Raw genomic sequence first — 10,662 nt, forward strand, 5'->3', positions numbered from 1 at the left:
CAATATGCTTAATATGAATATGAAGTATATTATTCATATAATTAATGTGACATATATATTTATATCAAATATATTTGTTATATGAGTGATAAGTGTGAATATAGTTTAGTGGTTGTATTAAAAAATATATTTAGAAATAACAAAATTGAAAGAAATAAATGAAATTTTGATTTTAAAAAATTGTGTAAAAAGAAAAACTGAAAATGCCTTTGGCTACCTGTCGAAAATATATATATATTTTTTTAATATTGCTCTTCACTTTTTGCCATTTTCTTTTTCATTCTATAAACAGAAGTGGAAATTGGAAACTACTTTTGCAGGAAAGAGAGAGAACAAAAATCTTCAGAGTCGAAGATCGAATTCCACTTACAAATCATTTTCACCTTAAAATTACAATACCAAAAGAAACACAATTTTTCCTTTCTTTTTCATTGTTTAATCAGAAGGCGGATCTGGATAATGGATGCTGCAAACTGCTTTTGCAATTTGCAGGGAAGAGAAGAAGGAAGGAAGAAGATATTCGGCTGACGATCGAATTCAATTCATTATTTACAGAGCCCACTGTTTCTGTATGAAATCCCTAGCATCTTTAATCAGCACTGAAGATTCAGGAAGCCCAGAAATCGTGTAAAATCCATGGATGGCGTTCGAATATTCGATTAGTTCCACTTCTTTCCAGCGTTCTTCAGCCACTCGTAGTACTTTCTTCCCCAATCGCGCAACTGATCAGATCCTCCGACGATCAGAAGCGTCGGCGGAAACTTTACGGCCGAAATGTCGACGCCGTTCGGTCCGAACACGTGCGCCGCCGGATGGTTCCGGTCCGATCCATCCGGGAGAAAACGCCTTCCAATACCAATCCGCACGCTCCAAATTCAAAGTCGGCGTCCGTCCGAATCGGGTCCGCTCCTCTCCACCGAAGAACGGTTGAATAGCGATCAGACCTTTGATCTTCACCTTCCTGAACTGGTAATCGCCGGCTCTGACCAGGACGTGGTGAGCCAGGTTCCCGCCCGCGCTATCTCCGGCGACAAAACACCGACCGAAATCAGGCTTCTCCGGAAAGGCACCAGAATCCAAATCGTCGATAAGTTTCAAAGCATCGAATCCGTCGTCGTACTGAGACGGATAGCGGTGCTCGGGAGAGAGGCTGTAGTTAATGGAGACAACGACGGCTTGGAGATCGCGAGCGAGTCTGCGGCAGAGGAGATCGAAAGGCAAGGAATCGGGGGAGAAGAAGACGAAGCCTCCGCCGTGAAAGTAGAAGAGGAGGGGCATGGGGAGGTCGGGAGTGGGGGAAGGGGCGAAGAGGCGGAACCAGAGGTTGCGGGAGGGATCGAGAACGGTGTCGCGAGTGAAGACGCGGTCGCGTGGGGCAGAGGAGGGGGAAATTTTGGGCTCGAAGAGGGCCATGAGAGAGCGGTTGACGGTCATGTTAGGGCGGCAGCATTTGTCGGAGGCGGAATTTGAGAGGGAGTTTGGTGGGCTTCTGGTCGGAGAGATCGCCGGACATGGCTGCAGGCGGTGGAGGATGGACAGAAAGTGTGGGGGGAGTGGGAGTGGAATTTAAGGGAACTTAAAACTGAAAGCCGTATGTAGAGATTGTGGATGAACGCGTCAGAATCGCGGCTCCCAACTCTCTCGCCCACTTCTGTTTTTCTCATTTACACACTCCCAACTTTCAGGTATCTTCAGTTAGTATTAAAATTTAGGCTAAATATACAAGGAATAAAAATAAATAATCAATTAAAAACCCTCAATTTTGTTTCTATTCTTTAAAAAAACATCATTTTCTCATGTGTTTCCAAAATTTCTATGCTACTTTCATAAATGTTCAGAAATATCATTTGAGCAAACTTTCCTTCAACGAAAAAAAAAATTGACGTGATGTGTCAATTAACCGCAGCTTGAAAAGAAATAAAAATAGAAGAAGCTAACAAAAATTGAATAGACAATATTGAAACGAACATTGGTGATGATAGAGGAGAAAGACTTTTAGGCAAAATTGGATTGAGAGGCTTCTACCATGTATATTATATTAACTTTTTTTGTTAAAATATTAACCAATGTTTGTTTGGAAAGGTACTTTTGAAAACGTATATGAAAGTTCAAAAATAGTATTGAAATTTTGAAAGGATAAAGGTTTTTTGTGGGGAGTGAAAGAGAATTTTTTGTGTTTTTACTAAATTTTTATAATTTAAAAATAATGGTTAATACTCAAATAAACACGTTTTTTTAAAATCTCGTATTGTAATAAAAAAAAAATGCTCAATTTTTGTAATGCATTTGTGAAATCAAAATACGTTTTGAAAATTGAAAGAAATTAGTAAACAAACACAGTTCATATGGGCTTAACTAAAAAAAAAAGTCATATGGGCTTAACCGCGGCCCAATTCCATTAGCATCTCTCGCATTCCCCACATCGCTCGCTCAGTTTTAGGAAAATTGTATTGTTTATGTTATTGCACGAATACGAAGCAATCGTCTCTTCGGAGACATCTGATAAAATTGGAACGATACAGAGAAGATTAGCATGGCCCCTGCGCAAGGATGACACGCACAAATCGAGAAATGGTCCAAATTTTTTTTCCCTTAATTGCTACTATTATGATTTTACGAGCGTACCCCTCTCAGCTTGCTTGAATCTCTGCTCCGGCGCCGGACACCGGAGAAGTATCCATGGCTTCTTTTCGTATATATTTGAAAAAGCTTGGATTCCTGCCATTAGGGTTACGTCCTCTATCCTTCTCTTCATCGTATCGTAGTTATATTCGGAGACATCAATTAGGGATTCATTGATGATATCTAGTTTCTCTCTCGGTGTTCTTCGCTTACTACGATTTCCATTTGATTCCTGTTCTCGTTGTGGGTGATGAATTGGAATACGTTTCTCTTACTTGTCTTGGCCATTGAATATGATTGCGAAGATTTGGATCATTGAGATGCGAGAGATTCATGGCTTTCTTTTTCACTCTATCTACTGTAAAATGAAGGTTATGAAATTTGAATACATCTAATTGAAAGGAAAAGGAAAGGAAGATGTCAACTTATTGCTACTATTCACTAAAAATACACTGTGAGTGACCATGGAGAATTCCCCCTGATCCATTCCTAACAACACCATTCGACTCATTCGACTCAACTTGAAGCTGAACATTCGGCCAGCTCCTTCACAAGTTGACGACATCATCCGATGATCCGAGAAGATATCTCGCATTCGACCGCTTCCGCCCTACAGCACAGGAGAAGTAATTGTCACCCTTGAGATCAAGAACGGACGAGCCCTCGTGCAGCGACAATCGGTCCTGCATTATAGGCCTCCAAAACACTGCACTGCCGTGGCTGTTTGCTCTTCTTTCTAAAACAGAAAGGGAACGCTGTTTCTTGAGGCGTGTCGTCGTCGACTTGGGCGGGACTCCACTGTTTGGGAGCTTTGGCACTGGTACTCCAAAAGGGTTGGTGGTGACTGTTGCTCTTGCTGTAGGCGGCACTTCGGAAGGTAGGTCGGGCTCGACGAAAATGTATAGACGTCTTCATCCTGAAACATACACATGCGAATTTTCATGAATGTGTAAAAATAAGGCAGTCGTTTACTTGACTGATGGATTGTTGATGATTATGATTGTATAATGCTTATCAGCAGAAATTTTTGAGTGATGAAGCAATCCTAATATGTTTGAGTTCTGTATTTGAGTGTACATACCTTGGTTAGGAAGTGTCCAACACAAAGAACGTAGTCAATAGGCTGGTTTGTGCCTTTATCACGAACTATTTCTCCCAAGATTCTATCAATGGCAGCACCCTGTTTCCACACACATGTTAAATAACTAATGATCTATTTGATAATCATTCCATTTTTTTTTGTTCTTCTATCTTTTTGCACGAGCTCATCTAATATTCATTTTCTTTATATGTAATTCATACTTGAAGAGCATATTTTTTAGATCTCTGCAAAACTTCAAGTACTGTAGAGAGTCTAGTTTTCATTTTATTTAAATTAAGAATGATTCAGTTTATGACTGCATTTTGAGTTGTTGGGGGGCCAATCGATGTTGCACACCTTTGTCACACCAACTGCTCGGACCTCGACTGATCGGCTGCCTTGGACAACATCAACTGAGGCATTTGAGATTGGACCAGTCCAAAGATGCTGCAGCAAATCCCTTGCTTGAAGTCTTCCAAACTCAACATCTAGTTCAGTACTAGTCAGTTACTAAAAAGAATCTTGCAAGAAATCCATTAGATATAAGTTGTAAATGCTTAGTACCTGCAAACTTGTAGTTCCACTGAAGAGAAGTTTCGCGAAGCTCGAAATGAGATCGAGGAGTTCTTTCAGTGAAATACTCGAAAACATGCTAACATTCATGAGGAGAAATAAGAGACCAAAAAGGAAGGTGATGAAAGTAGGTAAATACTAAAATAATCTGTAATTGTTCTTCCAACCTTAACGCTCTCCACCCAGTCCATATGTAAATTTTCAGGCATTGTTGTCATCACTCTCCTCTTAGTAGGACGTAAGAACATCCCATTTTCCGCTGCCAGCCACATGTTGTAGTCACCGAAGTTCTGTAATGAAAAATAGTTACCCAAACTAACAGAAGGGTACAAGGCATTAAAGCAGAAGAATAAGTGTACATCATCCAGGACACTTCTGTCACTTCCACTGAGGACAACCACCGTCGTATTCGGGTCGTCACAAAGTTTCTTCAACGGTTCTCTCACGTCTGGATGTACTTTAAGATCCATGTCTCTTATTTGGCCATATCTTCTCCCAGGGCATCCACTGCTTCAGTTAAGGTAGCATTGAAACCCTGTGATATAAAGGATGGATCAACAATTATGGAAAAACCTGTTCAAATAAGCAGTTGTGCAGAAAATCAGTTATAGTGCATTTGCTACTATTATAGTTTGGTGGTATAGGGAATATACCAGAATAACCAATCGGTTATGTGATTGAACATAACGATTCACTGCCTCTCTAGTTGGAAGTAAAGGTGGTATCTGTCTTGTCCTGATCTGAGCTTCAACTATTGTATCATTGAGTTCGCTACAGCCAAGAGAACTTCAAAAATTTTATCTAAAACTTCAGACAAAAAACTTGAAAGTCAAACGTTGCAAGAAAGTATCATAACCATATCAAAATTCTTTCTAGGACAGATTGCACATGTAATAAAGTACATTTTCAGGCATAATGCTGAGATAGGGAAGACAAGAATGCCAGTATTTGTTTTAGACAAATCATCAATTGATTCATTTCATACACAATGTTTCCTCCAAAATAAATGTATTTATATTGCCTTTCCAACGTTACATTCTTATATTATGTTTCACGTTTTTGCCATTACAAAATGATCCTGAATAATGGAGGGGAAATTGTGAAGATCTAGAACTCCTTTATCGGTACTTATAGATGTGCTTCTTGCTGCCATAGTTATGGACAGGACATGGGAAATATTAAAAGATATGGACTTTATTGACGTAATCTAACATGATCTCTTACAATGAACAAGTGAATAAAAAATTGCATTACACGAACTCCTCATTTGAAAAAAGTACAATTATAAGTATGAACAAGTGAATAGAAAAATTGCATTACACGAACTCCTCATTTGAAAAAAGTACAATTATAAGTGCAACTTGCCCAACCAAACAGACCAAGTAGACTTCCACAAGAAGCTAGAACCGTGTATGAATCACATCTCATGTGGGATAGCAAGATCTCAAACAACACTTGTTTAATCTTCTTGGGACATGGAAGTTAAAACATGTCAGATATGAAAAAGAAGCCCAACAGACAAGAAGCTTATGGTTTTTAGTATGAAGAATTCATTTATTAGATTGCAAACTCTGTATTTGCTGTCACTGGCTGTGGACATTGCGGGCATTAGAGTGAAAATTATATGGGGAAGTTCCATGATCTAAACCCTCAGCCGAATTCATGCAATGCACTCAAGATTTTCAAAATAAAACCAAGAAAAATTCATGAAACAAGATTCAGAATTAAGCTATATGCAAATTAAGAACTATATCACCAGTGCACATCAGTACCTCACAAATGTTGCAGCGCCATTCTTGGGATGTGTGAGTTGTAACGTGCATGAAGTTATGATGGTGTCGTCTTTCTCTTTCATCTGCTTCCATATTCAAAGCATAACCAATTGAAGCAGCAACTTCAGTGATATTCCATGGATTAACTAAAACAGCACCAGCACCTAATGATTGGGCTGCACCTGCAAACTAGAAAAAAGATAAAAGGTCACCAGCATCGAAAATGGTACCATAGGCTGCTCAGATCCAGTTTATATCCTGAAGGCAAACAGACTCCTTAACCCTTGAAACAATCGTCAGACGTATCATTGTTTTCCACATTTGAAACTAATTGGGACTGCCACGTGCTTTCAACATTTTGTATAACACATGATCTTGGGTGTATTGTAACGTGACTAATAGATGTATTCGGAAAAAGTTATTTGCATGGTTTCTCCTTTCAATCAACAGGAACAATTAATTTATTTCCTGATAAATTCCTTCTAAAAACATAGTCGATTAATTTTTTCTATTGAAATGTAAGCAGTTACTCCATTGGTGATTACCAGTCAGAAAAAAAGTATACTAAAAAAGGCTTCAAAAGCCCCTAGTCTAAAGGAAAAGAGATCAGAAAATGCAAAATTTATTGCAGTACTAACACCCTAACTACCGTTTCAGTTTGCAGCATAAGACAACCAGTTAGTTTTATAAAATCTCAAAGAAACTAAACGTTGGATTACCTCACTTAGGATAAGAACGCCTTTCTTGGAAGCTTGACAGGCCACAAACTCGTAGCTCACGAGATTCATTCCATCTCTTAACGATGTAACTAGTGCCACATCTACACAAAAGAGAAAACCAAAGACAACGTACTATTAAAAGATGAAAACTGATGTCAAAACTAGGTTTTTTTTTTTGTGACAGCTACCAATAAGGTAAAAGGTTCACTTGATTAGCCAATTATCCATAGCCTAATAATTGCACTTTTCATTGGTCAGAGTCAAGTGTAAGAAACTTCCTCCTTAGATACATCGAACCGGTGGTGACATCTAACCTACCATCCCAAGAAGTTGGTGAAGATGCATGCATTGCATTTATATATAATGTTCTTGCAGCATGTCATTTCTGAGGCATCACTTGATTCATGACACAAGAATCACGAGATACAACCAGGAATCCATGGTCAGTTACATGTTTGTTAGGCATCTAGGTTGACACATGAAGTAGTTACTATCGTGAGGTTCACCATATGGGATTGGTTAGTAACTATGGCTTGGGGACAGAGAAAGAGGAGGGGGTGAGAAAGAGAGTTCCATATTGAGCCTGGTTCAAGGAGAGGTTTTCAGGTTCCTCAATCACCTAGGACTATCCAACTTGCATATTTCCTTCTATGCAATTAGAATTTTTGTGTTGGTGCCTGGTAGTTCCTATTGATGTAATAGGAGTGGGTAAATAGGAATATATAGAGAGAGAAACATGAAAATTACACCATAAAGATAAGTACCAGTAACAGCGTATAAAGCACATAATGCATGGAAGTCAAGCGAACGATCCTGTAAATAAGGAAGAAAAACTTCATAAGCCTTCGTTTGATTCATCAACAACCAGTACTCAAATAGCTTTGCAAGAAGCCTAAGTTCAAGTCATCAATCAGTTTCAAGGATACAGTGATATGTGATCACGTAGCCTGTCATAATTTGATGCAAAAAGATCTAAAGATTACGGTGGTGCTCCCAACCTTCAAAAAGAAGTTACAAAGAGCAGAGAAGCCACTTTAAAGATTGAAGGCAAGATGAGAGAGTAGACTTATAAGCATAATGAATGCAGACTGAGAACACAGTAGGTTAAACGACATTAGAAGATCATGTAAGAGAATAATAGAACGCTTACCCCTCACTTTTATCTCCCTACTACCATGACAGTATTAGTTTCTTCCTAACTATATACTGCCCGAAACAATGTTTAGTTTTAACTCGAGAAACAATGATTTGCCCTTCCCTCTTATTTCTTTGCTCCTTTATGAAATCTAGCCTTCTTTACTAGGCTACCTAATTGAATATGGCACTAGAAAGAATGACAGGGAACCCTTTTTCAGTTTCATGAACTGACATTAGTTAAGGTTCTCCACCACGCAACTGACAAAAAAATAAAAAAGAGAGATCTTCCCTGCCTTAAATATTAGAGTAATAAGCGGTGAGACTGTCACTAATTCCAGAATTTGAGCACTTACATGATGCAACTACCTTGAGCATTTCTACTTGCAGCCATGCAAATAATTCTTAGCCATTAGAAAGATGTACGCATGGAAATAGAAATCAATTGGGAACACCAACCAGATGTATTGGAACTGCAGTAAGAGTGCCAAATCTCCCATTTATGCGCCCAACAATCTCATGAACCTGACTCGTTAGCTTTTGATCTGTTAATGCAACAAATAGGACAAGATCTTTGAATGTTCCATTTCCCTTTTTCAAGGTAACACATAAAATAATATATTCGAGAAACTAAAAAAGAGACATTTTATCCTTGAAACATCAATTCAAATATCAACATTTAGTACTGACTAGTTCAGAATAACTAGACAACTCATGAATTAAGTACATAATGCATGTAAATAACATGTTAAAGAAGAATGATCTTACAATCACGAACATCTGTTCTTGTTGGCACCGCAATCTGCAGCAAAACTACTCTATCACGCCACTTTGGATTTTCTTCAAGAACTTTTCGAATGCCAAAATCTTTTGAGGTATTCCCTTAATCATATCAAGACGATCAACACCCAGCATTACCTGGTGATGTCAGTTGGCATCAGAAGAACTGGGAGAACACAGTTACTTAAGTAACCTTACCAAGGAGGAAAAAGAAATTTAAGCTTAGAACATGAAGCAAAAAACAAGATTTAATTGGTCATGTAGTCTTATGCACAAGCACAATGACGAACACCCAGCAAAAAGACCTGAAAACCTTAACAAAAGAAGTTACACAGAATTTGAGATGTACTTTGTATTAAAAGAAACGACAATAAGAAAATGAAAGTGATAGACAAAAAGGGATCTTTGGGAGGGAAGGAAAGGAATTCTTACCTTTCGTCCAGCAAATCTTTCTTGAAGTTCTTTAACATGATACTGGACTTGAGGGAGTTTAAGAGCTCGAATGAATCGGTCAGAATCTATTCCAATAGGAAACTGTAGTTGAAGACCCAAAAGAAGAAAAGACAAGATATTACATGGTAAATGACTCAAGTGAGTACTAAAAGCAGAAAAACGTTGAAACAATAGACATTTCCGTTACAAGAATAAATTTTCTGTACAACATTTACATTGAAAGAAAAAAAATAATAATCAATTGGTCTTACAGCAGCTATGCGAGTCAGTTTTCCTTGATCCTCTACTCCTTCAGGTGTACCCTCCAATCCAAGAATACGGGTGTGCAGGCACTGACAAAATGCCTAGCATAATCATATGTGTGGAAACTGGAGGAAAAAGATGTGTCATTTAGGCCCAGAGCTTGAACTAAACATAATTATTAGAGACAAGCTCCACTCTTTTTTTCCAATTTCACAACATTGGGAGTGAAAATTGAAGTTTCTATAGTTCTTCTTTGTAAACATACGAAAAGAAGATCCAATATTACTGTAGGAAGTATGATAAGCAAAAATTAAGACGATGAGATGCATTTAAAAAGACAGTACCAACACAAATAAATGGCTTACCCAACTAAATCGGCTGCCAGAACAGATCTCAAAAGCTCTGTACGAGATGGCAGAGTTCTATGTATTTCTGAGGATGGAAATGGGGTGTGAAGGAACCAACAACTTTCATCTTATTATTATGCTCTTTAAGACACTTTGGGAGAAACATCAAGTGATAATCATGACACCAAACACATCTCCTCTCTTCGTAATATTTGTTTACAACATCAGCAAACATTTGGTTTGCCTTCTTATTGCATCAAACTGTGACTGAAAACTACGCGTTGTTTGCAAGGCGATCTTCTTGTGGAAGACCAAGATAATGAAAAGTGGCCACAAGATGTTGTTACAGTAGCCATTGTAATACTGATGAACTATCTCCTCGTCAAGAAAGACTGGTATGCATTTCTGAAATCAGAACTTAGTAAGCATGGAAGCTATTTAAACATGTGGTCATTTATTGGGGGGGGGTAGACAGATGTTAACGAAAGAGCAAAAGAGCAGATAGACTTGAGTCACACTTTATATCAATGAAGCACTATTGACCTACAAGTTTAAGAGAATCAAGTGTCATTATATGATGTTACCTTTCAGCTAATGCTTTCTCTAGGGCTCTCTGTCCGGCTTCATCCGGGACATTCACACCAGCCCAACCAATCCATCTTGCCTCAAATTCCTTTAGTCCTGAAAAAGAAAAAGACTTTACCTTCAATTAAGATATGAAGTTCAGAGATAATAAAGTAAAAATTAGTCAACTAATGAAAAAAAGTAGATCTCTGTCAAAATTACTTCTAAATGTTAACATGAAAATTAAGCCACACTTGCAAATATAGAAGTAGAAAGGATGACGTTCACCCTGATGAAATAACAGAGATATCATACCTAAAAGGTGCACTGACTAGACCACCAACGCTAATTTCAAGATGCCATGTTTCCTTCCC

General features: G+C 38.2%; 1 non-coding gene and 2 pseudogenes across 2 annotated transcripts; 1 reads left to right on the top strand and 2 right to left on the bottom strand.

The window, feature by feature from the left end:
• Positions 1–330: 330 nt before the first annotated feature.
• LOC148207717 (putative carboxylesterase 18 pseudogene) lies at positions 331–1,684 on the bottom strand (annotated as a pseudogene).
• A 799-nt stretch (positions 1,685–2,483) lies between these two features.
• On the top strand, positions 2,484–2,586 carry LOC148207718 (U6 spliceosomal RNA). Its single transcript, XR_015787707.1, has one exon. It is a non-coding gene; the product is annotated as a U6 spliceosomal RNA (small nuclear RNA).
• A 357-nt stretch (positions 2,587–2,943) lies between these two features.
• LOC148207719 (alpha,alpha-trehalose-phosphate synthase [UDP-forming] 1-like) lies at positions 2,944–10,405 on the bottom strand (annotated as a pseudogene). The gene is made up of 16 exons (XR_015787704.1): positions 10,309–10,405; positions 9,743–9,844; positions 9,386–9,502; positions 9,114–9,215; positions 8,670–8,819; positions 8,361–8,446; positions 7,532–7,580; positions 6,768–6,868; positions 6,049–6,237; positions 4,930–5,047; positions 4,636–4,811; positions 4,444–4,566; positions 4,268–4,355; positions 4,061–4,191; positions 3,704–3,802; positions 2,944–3,538 (listed from the first exon to the last, which is right to left on the bottom strand). The product of XR_015787704.1 is annotated as an alpha,alpha-trehalose-phosphate synthase [UDP-forming] 1-like (transcript).
• Between the last annotated feature and the right edge of the window lie 257 nt (positions 10,406–10,662).

This window comes from Momordica charantia, unplaced genomic scaffold, assembly GCF_013281855.1.
Source record: "Momordica charantia cultivar OHB3-1 unplaced genomic scaffold, Mcharantia_2.0 BLBB01000100.1, whole genome shotgun sequence".
NCBI lineage: Eukaryota > Viridiplantae > Streptophyta > Magnoliopsida > Cucurbitales > Cucurbitaceae > Momordica > Momordica charantia.